Source organism: Lolium rigidum, chromosome 2 (assembly GCF_022539505.1).
Source record: "Lolium rigidum isolate FL_2022 chromosome 2, APGP_CSIRO_Lrig_0.1, whole genome shotgun sequence".
Taxonomy (NCBI): Eukaryota; Viridiplantae; Streptophyta; class Magnoliopsida; order Poales; family Poaceae; genus Lolium; species Lolium rigidum.
The window spans coordinates 269435117-269452433 of record NC_061509.1 but is presented as its reverse complement, the minus strand read 5'-3'; positions in this window follow the sequence as shown (position 1 = coordinate 269452433).

The window sequence follows — 17317 nt, the reverse complement described above, 5'->3', positions numbered from 1 at the left end:
GAGGTGCAGCGGTGGATGATGATGATGGGGATGGTGCCTTGTCCTCCGAAGATCCACGTAGCAGCTCGGATCTTGTCTTTTCCAAAGTTCCATCTTCAGATCGGATCTGGGGCGGTGATTCTCGGTCTCGCGAAGCTGTGTGTGTGTCTGATCTCTTATCCGTCTGCGATAGATGGAAGTATTTGACGAGGCGGTGCTCCTGGAGGATGGTACGGGCAGGCGGTACGGGCGGTCCTTGCCCGTACCGATGTCCGTTAAAGCTACTGGAAGCTGTCCTCACGTTGTCCTTTCGCCCAGGCGCATTATTAAGTGCAAAACTGATTTCTATCACGTCAAAATGCCACAAAATGATAATTTTCATTGATATTTCATTATTGAATTATTATTTTAAGATTATGTGTAGCCAAGCATAAAAGGGCGCGGTAGCGCGGCGAAATACAAAAGTCGTACCACTACTTGATGATAACTTGATAAAATAGTAATGCAAAAACATGCTAAAATGCACTCATCATCCAATCTCAGCATCTCTCTGTGGTCGAGCCTGCCTCCCACTCACCTCTAAATCCTACGACCGCTAGGCAGGCCACCATGGTGACCGGTTGTAGGGGCACTTGTTGTCGTGCGGCCACTAGTAGAGAATAGCTTCAAGGGTTGAAGCGATCGATGGCGTGGAAAACAAAAACACGCCACGGGTAATAGTTGTGGTGTGGTGCAGTTTGGTGCGCCATGGGTATTGACCTATGGTGTGGCAAAAATAGTGCCACGCCACAACGAAATGGGCCACGAGAGCCAACCTCGATTGCCCAACCTCAGTGGCGTGGCATCTTATTAACACACAAATAAGAATTTCCTACCCGTGGCATACTTTTTTTTACCACGACACCAACTTTCCTTCAAAATTTGTAAAGCCTCTTTTATTTATTAAAAAAATTAAAAATGGAAAAAAATAAAAAGAAAAGTCGCCGGGAGGCGTCCAGGCTGTTAGTGGCGTGGTGAATTGGGCCACGCCACTAGTGGCCCATGATACGTCCAAAACGTATCTACTTTCCCGAACACTTTCGCTATTGTTTTGCCTCTAGTTTGTGTATTTTGGATACAACTAACACGGACTAACGCTGTTTTCAGCAGAATCGCTCTGGTGTCTCGTTTTTGTGCAGAAATCCAACTTTCAGGAAAAACCTCGGAATTTATACAGAAGGCCTTATTTTTCCAGAAGAAACACAGAGCCAGAAGGGCAAGCCAGGTGGGGGCACAAGGGCCCCACACACTAGGCCGGCGCGGCCCAGGGGGGCCCGCGCGGCCCTAGTGTGTGGCCCCCGACGCCCTCCTTCGGACTACTTATCGCCCTCGACCTAAAAACGCACGGGGAGATGTCGAAGTCGGCAGAAACCCTCCAGAGAGCCGCCACATCGCGAAACTCCGTCTCGAGAGCCAGAAGTCTCCGTTCTGGCACTCCGCCGGGACGGGGAATTGGAGGAGATCTTCACCGCCATCACCGCCAACGCCTCTCCATCGACCAGCCATGTTTCCCCCATCCATGTGTGAGTAATTCCCCCGCTGTAGGCTGAAGGGGATGGTAGGGATTGGATGAGATTGGTCATGTAATAGTCATAAGATTGTTAGGGCATAGTGCCTAGTACCCGTAGATGTCACTTTTATGATATTGTTGCAACTTGTTATGCTTAATGCTTGTCACTAGGGCCCGAGTGCCATGATCTCAGATCTGAACATGTTATTGATTCATGAAGATATTCGTTGTTTATGATCTTACCCGCAAGTTGTATACACATGTCGCCGTCCGGAACCAATGGCCCCGAAGTGACGAAATCGGGATAACCGGAGGGGATGGTAGTGATGTGAGGATCACATGTGTTCACGGAGTGTTAATGCTTTGCTCCGGTACTCTATTAAAAGGAGTACCTTAATTTCCGATAGTTTCCCTAGAGGCTCGGCTGCCACCGGCTGGTAGGACAAAAGATGTTGTGCAAATTTCTCATTGCGAGCACGTACGACTAAATATGGAACACATGCCTATTGATTGATTAGTACTTGGATACCGTTTTATTATTATCTCGCAAATGCCCTCGCTTTGATTGTTATATGAGTTTCTCTCATCCATGCAACGCCCGTTAATCCGTCCCTCGTGCCTACGTATTTAATCCCGCTGTTTACTATAATCACTACTGCTGTCTTTGTTACTCCGCTGTCGTTATTTCGCTACTCGTTACTCGTTATAAAACCGTTGCTATCGATAAACTCTTGCGAGCAAGTCCGTTTCCAGTGTGCAGCTGAATTGACAACTCCGCTGTTAAGGCTTACAAGTATTCTTTGTCTCCCCTTGTGTCGAATCAATAAATTGGGTAATACTTCCCTCGAAGACCGTTGCGATCCCCTATACTTGTGGGTCATCAAGACTATTTTCCGGCGCCGTTGCCGGGAGCATAGCTTTATTTGGAAGTTCACTTGGATTGATATTGTTCGCTGCAATTCTCCATCATGGGTAAACCTCGCGATACTAAGATCGCCATATTACCATCCACTACAAGAAAAGGTACAACTCTTAGTACCTCTCGCTGCTCTTGATTCACCATCTGTGATAAGTAAACTTGTTTCACCACCACAAGCTTCAAATGCTGGTACTTCCGCCGAATCTGAAAATTCCTCTCATAATTGTGATGATGCTTCTGCTGTGCTTGATAATGATGGTTCGTTAGGATCTTTTCTAGATGCTACAATTGCTAGGTCTAGGCAAATTGAAAATACTGAAACTCTTAATGAAAATGCTGCTACACCTGTTAATTCACCTGAGTCTGTTGAATATTCTAGTGATGATCTTGATGAAGATTATGTAGAGCTTAATGATGATTTTATTGAAAAATGCAATGCTACTACTGATGCAAGAAAAATTAAAAAGTTGCTTGCAGAACATGCTGTTAGATATAAACTGTCTCCTGATACTCCTGATAAAGAAGAGGTTGAAAAAGAACCTGAAAAGCATGCTAAAAATAAAAAGTACACTAAAGAAGATTTTATTGCTGAGAAACATGGTAATGAAAGAGAACCTTGGGTTCAAAAGCAAATGCCTTTTCCTGCTAAGAAACTAAAATCAAAGGAGGAGGAACATTATAATAATTTTTGTGATTGGATGAAACCTTTATTTTTGCAAATTCCTTTGACTGATGCTATAAAATTGCCTCCTTATTCAAAGTATATGAAAGATATTGTCTCTAACAAAAGGAAAATTCCCAATGAGGAGATTTCCACTATGCTCGCTAATTACTCCTTCAGTGGTAAGATTCCAAAGAAGCTTGGAGACCCAGTGTATACCGACTATTCCTTGTTCCATCAAGAATAATTATGTTAGAACTGCTCTATGTGATTTGGGAGCGGGAGTTAGTGTAATGCCTTTTTCTCTTTATAAGAGACTTGATTTAGATAAGTTAATACCAACCGATATATCTTTGCAAATGGCTGATAAATCTACCGCTATTCCTGTTGGTGTATGTGAAAATGTTCCTGTTCAAGTTACTCAACATTGCTTGATATTAACTGATTTTGTTGTGTTGGAAATGCTCGAAGATGATAATATGTCCATTATTCTTGGAAGACCCTTTCTTAATACTGCAGGGGCTGTTATTGATTGCAATAAAGGCATGGTTACTTTCAATGTTGATGATAAGGAACATACTGTCTATTTTCCCAAGAGGATTGATAAAGTATATGGAGTTAATACAATTTCTAATGTGAAAACTATCAAAGTGGGATCCATTGATTGTCCTATATATGAGCCTAAAGAAGAATATCAAACTCTTGTGATTGGATCCATATCAATTCAATATAAGGTGACATGATTGATTTGAGGTTTATTTCTTCTTATGTCATATAAAATTTATTTGGTAGCAAGACTTGATCAACCTTGTTAACAAATATATTTTAATGCATAAGAGAGCTAAACAACATTTCTTTCTTTCTTTCTCCCTCCATTTATTTTACTTGCTGTAGCACTTTTTGTTTTGCAATATGCTTTAGTTGTTTAAGATTTTGAAAATCATTTTCCTGCGCAGTAATAATTAATTTAACACCCAGAAATGTGCATTTTTCGAAGTTCTCTAAAAATTACAAAAATTATACTGGTAGTCCTATTTTTCGTAGAGGCACCTGGGAGCACCTGGGGCTGACCAGTGGGGCACCCCAGGGTGGCACCCCACAGGCCGGCGCGGCCAGCAAGGGGGCCGCGCCACCCTGGTGTGTGGGCCCCCTTTGCCCCACTTCAGCATCTCTTCCTCCCATGCTCTTCTCTCTCCCGAAAAAACTCGCACCAAGTTCCTCTCACTCGCGTTTCTCGCTCAAGAACTCGCGATTTCTCGATCTCCTTGCTCAGCCCAGATTTCTGTCTGAAATTTGGCACATTTGCTCCTTGGTATGTGACTCCTTTGATTGTCCAATTAGAATTTTGTTTGGTTGAGTATATCTTGAATATTTTGCTGCTGTAGATAACATGTTTAGTGAGCTTGCATGCTTGTTCTAAGTGGTAGAAACTAGTTTTGATGCATGTTTAGTACTCTAGCAAGTTCCTATAGTAGTTCCCCTCAATTATATACCTTGAAATCAAATTTTATAATGGTTGTTGAAAATTTCAGAAGATGAAGATGAAGAAATTCAAATTTGGAGAATTGTTCAAGAAAGGAACAACCAGCACCGGTAGGCCCTCGAGGGCGTCCACTCAGATTAGGCGATCCTACAATGAGGATATCATCGCGCCTAGCTTCGCGCCCGAGGAGGACAATGGGGCTCCTAATGCTTCATCCTTCCCATGTTATGATTTTCTGACAAATGCAGGGATATTGGATGATTTCTTCACCCTTGTCAACAGGGCAGGCTTAGCCACCTACGTGGGAGATGAAAGGGAGCAATACTACATGCTCACCAAAATTTTCGTTGAGAGCTTCAAGTTCCACAACACGCAATATGAGCCGACAGTTGCATTCAAGATCTATGGTAATCCTGTTACTATGGAATTGGAAGAATTTTGTCGTGCATTGGATATTGCCCCTGTAGGTACAGCAAGGAGGATTGATGACAACCCCCGGGACCTGTTGGAGCTCTATCGAGGGATCACCGAAGATGATTGCCGCACCATTCAGCGCGGCAAGATAAGAAATATTCAACTCCCCGCTATTAAATATTTTGCATATTACATTGCTACTAGCATTCTTGGTAGGGAAAATACTAGTAATATCTCTAGCTATCATCTTGCTTTCTTGAATGCTGCACTTACTGGACAGACATCTTATCATCTTGGTTCTCTTATTGCTCGCCGCCTGTCTAGCAGGGGGCCTATTTTTGGAGGAACTATTGCACTGCGCATTTTAACACATTTAAGACTCCCTCTTGATTCTAATGATATGCCATTAACCCCTAGGAGACTTGATATTGCTGCTATGAAGAGTCATCATTTTGTTACTACTGAATCCACTATAGATAATATGGTCTATAGAATGTTGTTTGCTGACGGGGATGAGAAGGAAATCCCTCTTCCCCAGCCAGGTTTGTTCAATATTGACAGGCAATCATGGTCGCTCACTAAGGAGGAGGTGGAGGAACATATGAAGATACAAGACTTCCACCAGCAGCATGACTCCGAGGACGCCGAGCCCTCCTACGACTGCACCGTCACATACCCCGATGTTTCTTCAAGCACATACCTAGAACCGGGTCGTTCTTCGTCGTACTACGGAGACACCACTTCATGGGAACCGTGGGAATGAACTCCACTTAGGCCAAAAGCCTAAGCTTGGGGGGAGGTATACCGGCATCACTCATTCTTTGCATATTATGGTTGCTGGATACTTGTACATACTTGTTTAGTTTCTTAGAGTGGTTTTCTAATGAGAGGGAGATGATATTTGGGGAAGTGCTGTCCAAAAACAGATTCTGGGCTGTTACCAAAAAAATTCGTACGCACAGCCAGAACATTATTTTGAGTTGCCAATTTTTGAGCATGTGCCCCAGGTTGTTATCTAACTTTCATTAGTTGAACACTTTTTGAGCTGAGCAATGGAAGATTTTTGTTAATTTCGATTTCTGTACTGCTGTCAGGATTTGGCAGATTTCGTCATCCCGCTTTTCGTGTTTCTGTTAGTTTGCATTCTTTTGTTTTCGCTTTGTTTCTTTCCTAAAACACAAAAAGACCAAAAATATTTCTGTCGTTTCTCTTCACCTTTTGTTTATTTGGTTCTTTGCTCTTAGTTTACTTTATTTGCTATCGTTAGTTTGCTATAAGAAAACCCAAAAAGATTTTGCTTTGTTTTCTTGTTTCTTTTGTTCTTGTTTCCAATTCGAAAACACCAAAAATATTTGCTGCTCTTCTTTGGTTTTTAAATTTCATCATGAGTTCAATGGTCTTCGGTGGCTGGAGAGTGGTTTTCATTTCATATTATCCAAGCTACACAAGTGAAAGGCAATAATGACGATCTACAACAATTGGATTGTGGTGAGAGGCTGGTATGAACTCTATTTGTTTTCATTTTTGTACATATACTCATCCATGTGAGCATGCTTAGTTGGTTCATGTGAGGTATATGTTATTTGAGAAAGTCTAGTAGTTCATGATCTCTCATGTTTAGCTCCAATTTATTAATATGAGTAGCATGTCATGGATGTTCGCTTGCATTGTTTTATTCATAAGTAAGTATGGCATTGTGGTATCCTCCTCTGAATAATTCATTTATATCGACTTGGCACATGCTCACGCATGCATATGACTGAACAAAAAAGGTCAATTAAGCCTCGATGATTTATATTGCTTTAGAGTTCTTGCATCACTTTTATGCCTCCGTTAATTTATTTTGCCGCAAGCATGATTATGACAGTTACTGCTCTCTTGATTTGTCGCTCCCTAGTCCTTTGCTAGCCTTCACTTCTACTGAGCGGGAACGCCGCTCGTGCTTCCAAACACCTGAAAACCAAGTTGTTCCAAAGTGTCCACCATAAATACCTATGCATGGCATTTCAAACCATTCCAAGTAAATTCTCATGCGCTACCTTTAAAACTTTCAAAATGCTTCTCAATTTGTGTTAATGTTTCATAGCTCATGAGGAAGTATGTGGTGTTTAGCTTTCAACCCTGTCATTTACTTTTGACGGACTCTCATATGGACTAGTGGCACATCCGCTTATCCAATAATTTTGCAAAAAGAGCTGGCAATGGGATTCCCAGTCCCAAACTAATTAATTCAAATAGACACTCCTCCATGGTTTGTGATTGTTGGACGGCACCCGAAGGATTCGGTTAGCCATGGCTTGTGTAAGCAAAGGTTGGGGGAGTGTCATCATCATAATAAAACTTAAATAAAAAGGCACTCCTTCATGGTATGTGATTGTTGGCAGGCACCCGAGGATTCGGTTAGCCATGGTTTGTGTAAGAAAGGTTAGAAGGAGTGCCACATAAACATGCAAATAATTCATGGGAGCCGCTCTTGGGAGTCCGGTTGATGAGGTAGTTAGTGTACCCATTACCATTCGATGACAACAACAAGCACTTCTCAAAATAATTTTACTCCTGTTTTAAAAATGAAAAGCTCTAGCGCATGTTAATCCCTCGCTTCCTCTCGCGAAGGGTCAATCTTTTACTTTTATGTTGTGTCTCCATTCTTTCTTTGAGCACTATCTTGAGAGCACAACTGTCATTCTTAGTATAATATGCTTGTCTCAAAATATGACCGATTGTGGTATAACTTTGATGCTTTTATCTTTGACAATCACTACTTCTAGTCTTTCTATGAACTCCGCAGGTGCCCGGGCATTTATGTTTTGCCGATCAAATACGAGCAAGCAAGATACCACTTTATCATATTCTCTTATGAACATTGCAATCCTGCTTATATACATGATTCATGATGCTTATTATTAATTGTTGGTACCTCTCCATGATTGACATAGCTGTTGGATGATCTTATTTGCATGTATCTCATTATAAACTGCTTAAGTATTAGCCATAGCATGAGAATATATACATCATATAAGCAAATGTGTTCGTGAAAGTTCTTTTATCGCTCGCTTGTTAATCGAATTGCTTGAGGACAAGCAATAAGCTAAGCTTGGGGGAGTTGATACGTCCAAAACGTATCTACTTTCCCGAACACTTTCGCTATTGTTTTGCCTCTAGTTTGTGTATTTTGGATACAACTAACACGGACTAACGCTGTTTTCGCGAGAATCGCTCCGGTGTCTCGTTTTTGTGCAGAAATCCAACTTTCAGGAAAAACCTCGGAATTTATACAGAAGGCCCTATTTTTCCAGAAGACTCACGGAGCCAGAAGGGCAAGCCAGGTGGGGGCACGAGGGCCCCACACACTAGGGCCGCGCGGCCCCCCTGGGCCGCGCCGGCCCTAGTGTGTGGCCCCCTCGGCTGGCCCCTGATACGTCTCCAACGTATCGATAATTTCTTATGTTCCATGCTACTTTATTGATGATACCTACATGTTTTATGCACATTATATGTCATATTTATGCATTTTCTGGAACTAACCTATTAACAAGATGCCGAAGAGTCAGTTGCTGTTTTCTGCTGTTTTTGGTTTCAGAAATCCTAGTAAGGAAATATTCTCGGAATTGACCGAAACTTTCGCCCAGGGTCCTATTTTTGCACGAAGCTTCCAGAAGACCGAAGAGATAACGAAGTGGGGCCACGAGGCAGCCAGGGGACAGGGCGGCGCGGCCCAGGCCCTGGCCGCGCGGCCCTACCCCCTGGGCACCTCGTGTGGCCCCCCGCGTTGCCCTTCCGCCTACTTAAAGTCTCCGTCGCGAAACCCCCGCACCGAGAGCCACGATACGGAAAACCTTCCGGAGACGCCGCCGCCGCGAATCCCATCTCGGGGGATTCAGGAGATCGCCTCCGGCACCTCTGCCGGAGAGGGGATTCATCTCCCGGAGGACTCTACACCGCCATGGTCGCCTCCGGAGTGATGAGTGAGTAGTTCACCCCTGGACCATGGGTCCATAGCGGTAGCTAGATGGTCGTCTTCTCCTTGTTGTGCTTCATTGTTGGATCTTGTGAGCTGCCTAACATGATCAAGATCATCTATCCGTAATACTATATGTTGTGTTTGTCGGGATCCGATGGATAGAGAGTACTATGATTATGGTGATTATCAATCTATTGTTTATGTGTTGTTTATGATCTTGCATGCTCTCCGTTATTAGTAGAGGCTCTGGCCAAGTTTTTACTCTTAACTCCAAGAGGGAGTATTTATGCTCGATAGTGGGTTCATGCCTCCATTAAATGCGGGACGATGCGATGAAAGTTCTAAGGTTGTGGATGTGCTGTTGCCACTAGGGATAAAACATTGATTCTATGTCTAAGGATGTAGTTGTCGATTACATTACGCACCATACTTAATGCAATTGTCTCGTTGCTTAGCAACTTAATACCGAATGGGGTTCGGATGATAACCTCGAAGGTGGACTTTTTAGGCATAGATGCAGTTGGATGGCGGTCTATGTACTTTGTCGTAATGCCCAATTAAATCTCACTATATTTATCATATCATGTATATGCATTGTTATGCCTTTCTCTATTTGTCAATTGCCCGACTGTAATTTGTTCACCCAACATGCTTTTATCTTATGGGAGAGACACCTCTAGTGAACTCGTGGACCCCGGTCCTATTCTTTACATAGCATACAATCTATCGCAATTGTGTTTACTCGTTTTCTTTGCAAACATCTTCCACTCGATACGTTTAATCCTTTGTTACAAAGCAAGCCGGTGAGATTGACAACCTCACTTGTTTCGTTGGGACAAAGTACTTGGGTTGTGTTGTGCAGGTTCCGCGTTGGCGCCGGAATCCCCGGTGTTGCGCCGCATCACATTTCGCGACCATCAACCTTCAACGTGCTTCTTGGCTCCTACTCGGTTCGATTAAACCTTGGTTTCATACTGAGGGAAACTTGCTTCTATACGCATCATACCTTCCTCTTGGGGTTCCCAACGGACGTGTACATCTACGCGCATCAAGCATAAATTTCTGGCGCCGTTGCCGGGGAGATCAAGACACGCTGCAAGGGGAGTCTCCACTTCTCAATCTCTTTACTTTGTTTTTGTCTTGCTTTATTTTATTTACTACTTTGTTTGCTGCACTAAATCAAAACACAAAAAAATTAGTTGCTAGTTTTACTTTATTTACTGTCTTGCTCTCTATATCAAAAACACAAAAAAAAATTAGTTACTTGCATTTACTTTGTTTACCTAGTTTACTTTTTGCTTATTGCATCATGTTTCCTTTTAATTTTACCACAAAAGACATACCGGTAGGACGTGGGTCCATAGTTGGGAGAAATAATATAGAAGAATTTTCAATCATGTTAGTATTACTGAAGATTTCGAAGATAGACACTTGGTAGAACTTGCACCTACCTATGAAATTGCTGCTGCTGCTTTAGTTCGCATGTTGGAAACTAAATTTGTTAATCTCAATCCTATAATCCAACACATGTTTCTTACACTTGGTGATGTGGAAGAAGGGGAAAAGAAAGATTTTGTTTTAGAAACCCTTCTTAGAGAATTTGGTGGTCTAGCAAGAGAGGCTAGAAAGGTTTTTGCTAAATTTAATATGCTAGGTTCTCATACCAATTTTATTGGTCTCCTTGAAAAAATGGACATGGATAGAATAAGGTACACTAATAACATTAATGATGGTGGGGAAATCAAAGCACCAATACCATGTAAACTCCTAGCTATGAATGATGCACTAGAAAATAACTATGCTTGGCTTGTTCCTGAAAATTTGTTCGATGAGAGTAGCAAGCCTAAGACTAATGAAAAGGGAGACGCTAAAACTTATATATCAAACATACTATGCTTGGTTGAGAAAACTCCCAACACCCCTGGTAATGATGTTGATGCTTCTACTCTTGAAAATACTTGATTTGCACTTTCTGCGCCTAGCTGAAAGGCGTTAAAGAAAAACGCTTATGGGAGACAACCCATGTTTTGCTACAGCAATTTTTTGATTTGTTGAGTCTTGGAAGTTGTTTACTACTGTAGCAACCTCTCCTTATCATGTTTTTGTGCCAAGTAAAGTTTCTATGTCGAAGTTGATGTTATATTTGGGATCGCTGCGCAGAAACAGCATTGCTGTCTGTCACGAATCTGGGCACAGTTCTCTGTAGAAAATTCGAAAAAATCTGCCAATTCACGAGCGTGATCCTCAGATATGTACGCAACTTTCATTAGTTTTGAGTTTTTCCATTTGAGCAAGTCTGGTGCCAGCTTTAAATTCGTCTTTACGGACTGTTCTGTTTTTGACAGATTCTGCCTTTTATTTCGCATTGCCTCTTTTGCTATGTTGGATTTATTTCTTTGATCCATTAATGTCCAGTAGCATTATGCAATGTCCAGAAGTGAAAATAATGATTGTGTCATCTCTGAATGTATGAATTATTAATTGTGCACTAACCCTCTAATGAGTTTGCTTGAAGTTTGGTGTGAAGGAAGTTTTCAAGGGTCAAGAGAGGAGAATGATATACTATGATCAAGAGGAGTGAAAGCTCTAAGCTTGGGGATGCCCCCGTGGTTCACCCCTGCATATTCTAAGAAGACTCAAGCGTCTAAGCTTGGGGATGCCCAAGGCATCCCCTTCTTCATCGACAACATCATCAGGTTCCTCCCCTGAAACTATATTTTTATTCAGTCACATCTTGTGTTCTTTACTTGGAGCGTCGGTTTGTTTTTATTTTTTTTTTTGTTTGAATAAGATGGATCCTAGCATTCACTTTGTGGGAGAGAGACACGCTCTGCTGTTGCATATGGACACATATGTCCTTAGGCTTTACTCATAATGTTCAAGGCGAAGTTTCTTCTTCGTTAAATTGTTATATGGTTGGAATTGGAAAATGCTACATGTAGTAATTCTAAAATGTCTTGGATAATGTGATACTTTGCAATTGTTGTGCTCATGTTTAAGCTCTTGCATCATATGCTTTGCACCCATTAATGAAGAAATACATAGAGCTTGCTAAAATTTGATTTGCATATTTGGTCTCTCTAAGGTCTAGATAATATCTAGTATTGAGTTTTGAACAACAAGGAAGACGGTGTAGAGTCTTATAATGTTTACAATATGTCTTTTATGTGAGTTTTGCTGCACTTGTTCATCCTTGAGTTTGCTTCAAATAACCTTGCTAGCCTAAACCTTGTATCGAGAGGGAATACTTCTCATGCATCCAAAATCCTTGAGCCAACTACTATGCCATTTGTGTCCACCATACCTACCTACTACATGGTATTTCTCCGCCATTCCAAAGTAAATTGCTTGAGTGCTACCTTTAAAATTCCATCATTCACCTTTGCAATATATAGCTCATGGGACAAAATAGCCTTAAAAACTATCGTAGTATTGAATATGTACTTATGCACTTTATATTTTATTAAGTTGCTTGTTGTGCGATAACCATGCTTCGGGGAACGCCATCAACTATTGTTGAATATCATGTGAGTTGCTATGCATGTCCGTCTTGTCTCGAAGGATCTATCATTTTAGTGGTTGGAGCATGCAAAATTGTTAGAGAAGAACATTGGGCCGCTAACTAAAGCCATGAATCATGGTTGAAGTTTCAGTTTTGGACATATATCCTCAATCTCATATGAGAATAATAATCATTGCTATATGCTTATGCATTTAAGAGGAGTCCATTATCTGTTGTCCATGTTGTCCCGGTATGGATGTCTAAGTTGAGAATAATCAAAAGCGAGAAATCCAAAATGCGAGCATTCTCCTTAGACCTTTGTACAGGCGGCATGGAGGTACCCCTTTGTGACACTTGGTTGAAACATGGCATGCGAAGATCCGGTAGTCCAAACTAAGTAGGACGAAGTGCGGACACTATTAGTATACTATGCATGAGGCTTGCAACTTGTAAGATATAATTTACATAACTCATATGCTTTATTACTACCGTTGACAAAATTGTTTCATGTTTTCAAAATAAAAGCTCTAGCACAAATACAGCAATCGATGCTTTCCTCTTTGAAGGACCATTCTTTTACTTTTATTGTTGAGTCGATTTACCTATCTCCTTCCACCTTAAGAAGCAAACACTTGTGTGAACTGTGCATTGATTCCTACATACTTGCATATTGCACTTGTTATATCACTTTATGTTGACAATATCTATGAGATATACATGTTATAAGTTGAAAGCAACCGCTGAAACTTAATCTTCCTATGTGTTGCTTCAACACCTTTACTTTGATTTATTGCTTTATGAGTTAACTCTTATGCAAGACTTATTGATGCTTGTCTTGAAGTACTATTCATGAAAAGTCTTTGCTATATGATTCACTTGTTTACTCATGTCATTACCTTTGTTTTGATCGCTGCATTCATTACATATGTTTACAAATAGTATGATCAAGATTATGATGGCATGTCACTTCGTAAATTATCTTTGTTATCGTTTTACTCCGCTTCGGGACGAGCAGAACTAAGCTTGGGGATGATGATACGTCTCCAACGTATCGATAATTTCTTATGTTCCATGCTACTTTATTGATGATACCTACATGTTTTATGCACATTATATGTCATATTTATGCATTTTCTGGAACTAACCTATTAACAAGATGCCGAAGAGCCAGCTTGTCGTTTTCTGCTGTTTTTGGTTTCAGAAATCCTAGTAAGGAAATATTCTCGGAATTGGACGAAACTTTCGCCTGTGGTCCTATTTTTGCACGAAGCTTCCAGAAGACCGAAGAGATAACGAAGTGGGGCCACGAGGCAGCCAGGGGACAGGGCGGCGCGGCCCAGGCCCTGGCCGCGCGGCCCTACCCCCTGGGCACCTCGTGTGGCCCCCGCGTTGCCCTTCCGCCTACTTAAAGTCTCCGTCGCGAAACCCCCGGTACCGAGAGCCACGATACGGAAAACCTTCCGGAGACGCCGCCGCCGCGAATCCCATCTCGGGGATTCAGGAGATCGCCTCCGGCACCTCGCCGGAGAGGGGATTCATCTCCCGGAGGACTCTACACCGCCATGGTCGCCTCCGGAGTGATGAGTGAGTAGTTCACCCCCGGACCATGGGTCCATAGCAGTAGCTAGATGGTCGTCTTCTCCTTGTTGTGCTTCATTGTTGGATCTTGTGAGCTGCCTAACATGATCAAGATCATCTATCCGTAATACTATATGTTGTGTTTGTCGGGATCCGATGGATAGAGAGTACTATGATTATGGTGATTATCAATCTATTGTTTATGTGTTGTTTATGATCTTGCATGCTCTCCGTTATTAGTAGAGGCTCTGGCCAAGTTTTTACTCTTAACTCCAAGAGGGAGTATTTATGCTCGATAGTGGGTTCATGCCTCCATTAAATCTGGGACAAGTGACGTAAAGTTCTAAGGTTGTGGATGTGCTGTTGCCACTAGGGATAAAACATTGATTCTATGTCTAAGGATGTAGTTGTCGATTACATTACGCACCATACTTAATGCAATTGTCTCGTTGCTTAGCAACTTAATACCGAATGGGGTTCGGATGATAACTCGAAGGTGGACTTTTAGGCATAGATGCAGTTGGATGACGGTCTATGTACTTTGTCGTAATGCCCAATTAAATCTCACTATATTTATCATATCATGTATATGCATTGTTATGCCTTTCTCTATTTGTCAATTGCCCGACTGTAATTTGTTCACCCAACATGCTTTTATCTTATGGGAGAGACACCTCTAGTGAACTGTGGACCCCGGTCCTATTCTTTACATAGCATACAATCTACTGCAATTGTGTTTACTCGTTTTCTTTGCAAACATCTTCCACTCGATACGTTTAATCCTTTGTTACAGCAAGCCGGTGAGATTGACAACCTCACTCGTTTCGTTGGGACAAAGTACTTGGGTTGTGTTGTGCAGGTTCCGCGTTGGCGCCGGAATCCCCGGTGTTGCGCCGCATCACATTTCGCGACCATCAACCTTCAACGTGCTTCTTGGCTCCTACTGGTTCGATTAAACCTTGGTTTCATACTGAGGGAAACTTGCTTCTATACGCATCATACCTTCCTCTTGGGGTTCCCAACGGACGTGTACATCTACGCGCATCAGCCCCCGACGCCCTCCTTCGGACTACTTATCGCCCTCGACCTTAAAACGCACGGGGAGAAGTCGAAGTCGGCAGAAACCCTCTAGAGAGCCGCCACATCGCGAAACTCCGTCTCGGGAGCCAGAAGTCTGCGTTCTGGCACTCCGCCGGGACGGGGAATTGGAGGAGATCTTCACCGCCATCACCGCCAACGCCTCTCCATCGACCAGCCGTGTTTCCCCCATCCATGTGTGAGTAATTCCCCCGCTGTAGGCTGAAGGGGATGGTAGGGATTGGATGAGATTGGTCATGTAATAGTCATAAGATTGTTAGGGCATAGTGCCTAGTATCCGTAGATGTCACTTTTATGATATCGTTGCAACTTGTTATGCTTAATGCTTGTCACTAGGGCCCGAGTGCCATGATCTCAGATCTGAACATGTTATTGATTCATGAAGATATTCGTTGTTTATGATCTTACCTGCAAGTTGTATACACATGTCGCTGTCCGGAACCAATGGCCCCGAAGTGACGAAATCGGGACAACCGGAGGGGATGGTAGTGATGTGAGGATCACATGTGTTCACGGAGTGTTAATGCTTTGCTCCGGTACTCTATTAAAAGGAGTACCTTAATTTCCAGTAGTTTCCCTAGAGGCCCGGCTGTCACCGGCTGGTAGGACAAAAGATGTTGTGCAAGTTTCTCATTGCGAGCACGTACGACTAAATATGGAACACATGCCTATTGATTGATTAGTACTTGGATACCGTTTTATTATTATCTGCAAATGCCCCTGCTTTGATTGTTATATGAGTTTCTCTCATCCATGCAAAGCCCGTTAATCCGTCCCTGTGCCTACAATATTTTAATCCTGCTGTTTACTATAATCACTACTGCTGTCTTTGTTACTCTGCTGCTGTTATTTCGCTACCGTTACTGTTATAAAATTGTTGCTACTGATAAACTCTTGCGAGCAAGTCTGTTTCCAGGTGCAGCTGAATTGACAACTCCGCTGTTAAGGCTTACAAGTATTCTTTGTCCCCCTTGTGTCGAATCAATAAATTGGGTAATACTTCCCTCGAAGACTGTTGCGATCCCCTATACTTGTGGGTCATCAGCCCACTGACAACACATAGCCCCTGGTAGCCCACCAAGGCGTGCGCGACCACGATCTGTTCCCCACACCGCGCCGCCCCTCTCCCTTCCCTCTCACCCCGTCAAGGTCGTCCTAGCTAGCGCCGCTACCACTCTCACTTGTCACCGCACCACCAAACGCTAGGGATCCTCCGCCCCCGCCCCTCTCTGTTGTCCCCGTGTCGCCACGTCCCGGGGGTCCTCTGCCACGAAGCCGCCACCCCCGTCTGTCTCCGCTCGTCCCCGCACCGCCACTTTGCCATCGAGGTTGACGTCGTCCTCGAGAGCCGCATCCGTCCAGGGCACGTTTTCCTCCTCTCTCCTCACTATTAGTGTAGAATTTTTTACTATAATTTTTGTAGAAACTTAGAATAGTTTGTTAGTATAAATTGTAGTAGTGTAGAATTTATAATATCAATCATTTAAAAATTGTTAGTGTATAATGTAGTATGAACTGAAATTTCGAGTAGTTTGTTAGTATAAAGTGTAGTAGTGTATAATATACAGACCCTCCGACAGAAATTAATTGGCTTAGCGCCACACCATACAGAAGAAATTGTTTTAATTTGTGAACTTATATCATGCACCAACTATGTATCTGAATCCTCGGTGAGTTATAATTATTTGAGGTGATTCTAGTTGAGTTGTCACGGCCAGTGAAATAGTTCAACGTTCAGGTCACCAATGAGGAAAACCGTACCTATTTCGGTGGTCTTGATTGGGAAGCATTTACATTGCGATACAATTTGTACCTCGGGAGGAAGTTCATGTCATCTGGTATCTCGACAACCAGTTTCACTATACTTAGTACACTCACTTGAAGAACACATCATCTTCTGACTATGAAGTGACCCACCCCTGAGGTTTAGTTGATGTGGCATGTCTCTCCAAGATTTCTAATAGTACATAGCTAGATTCTATATGTTTTATCTTCTATTTTTATACATATATATGACGAGTGAAGACCATGTATGACTATGATGTTGATGTAGTGAAGAACATGTATGACTATGTCTGCAGACTTTGAGAAGATGTTATCTTATATATATTGTGTCTGTTATGTTGTTGTGATATAATAAGTGTTGCGGACACCTTTTTCTTATTCTGAAAAA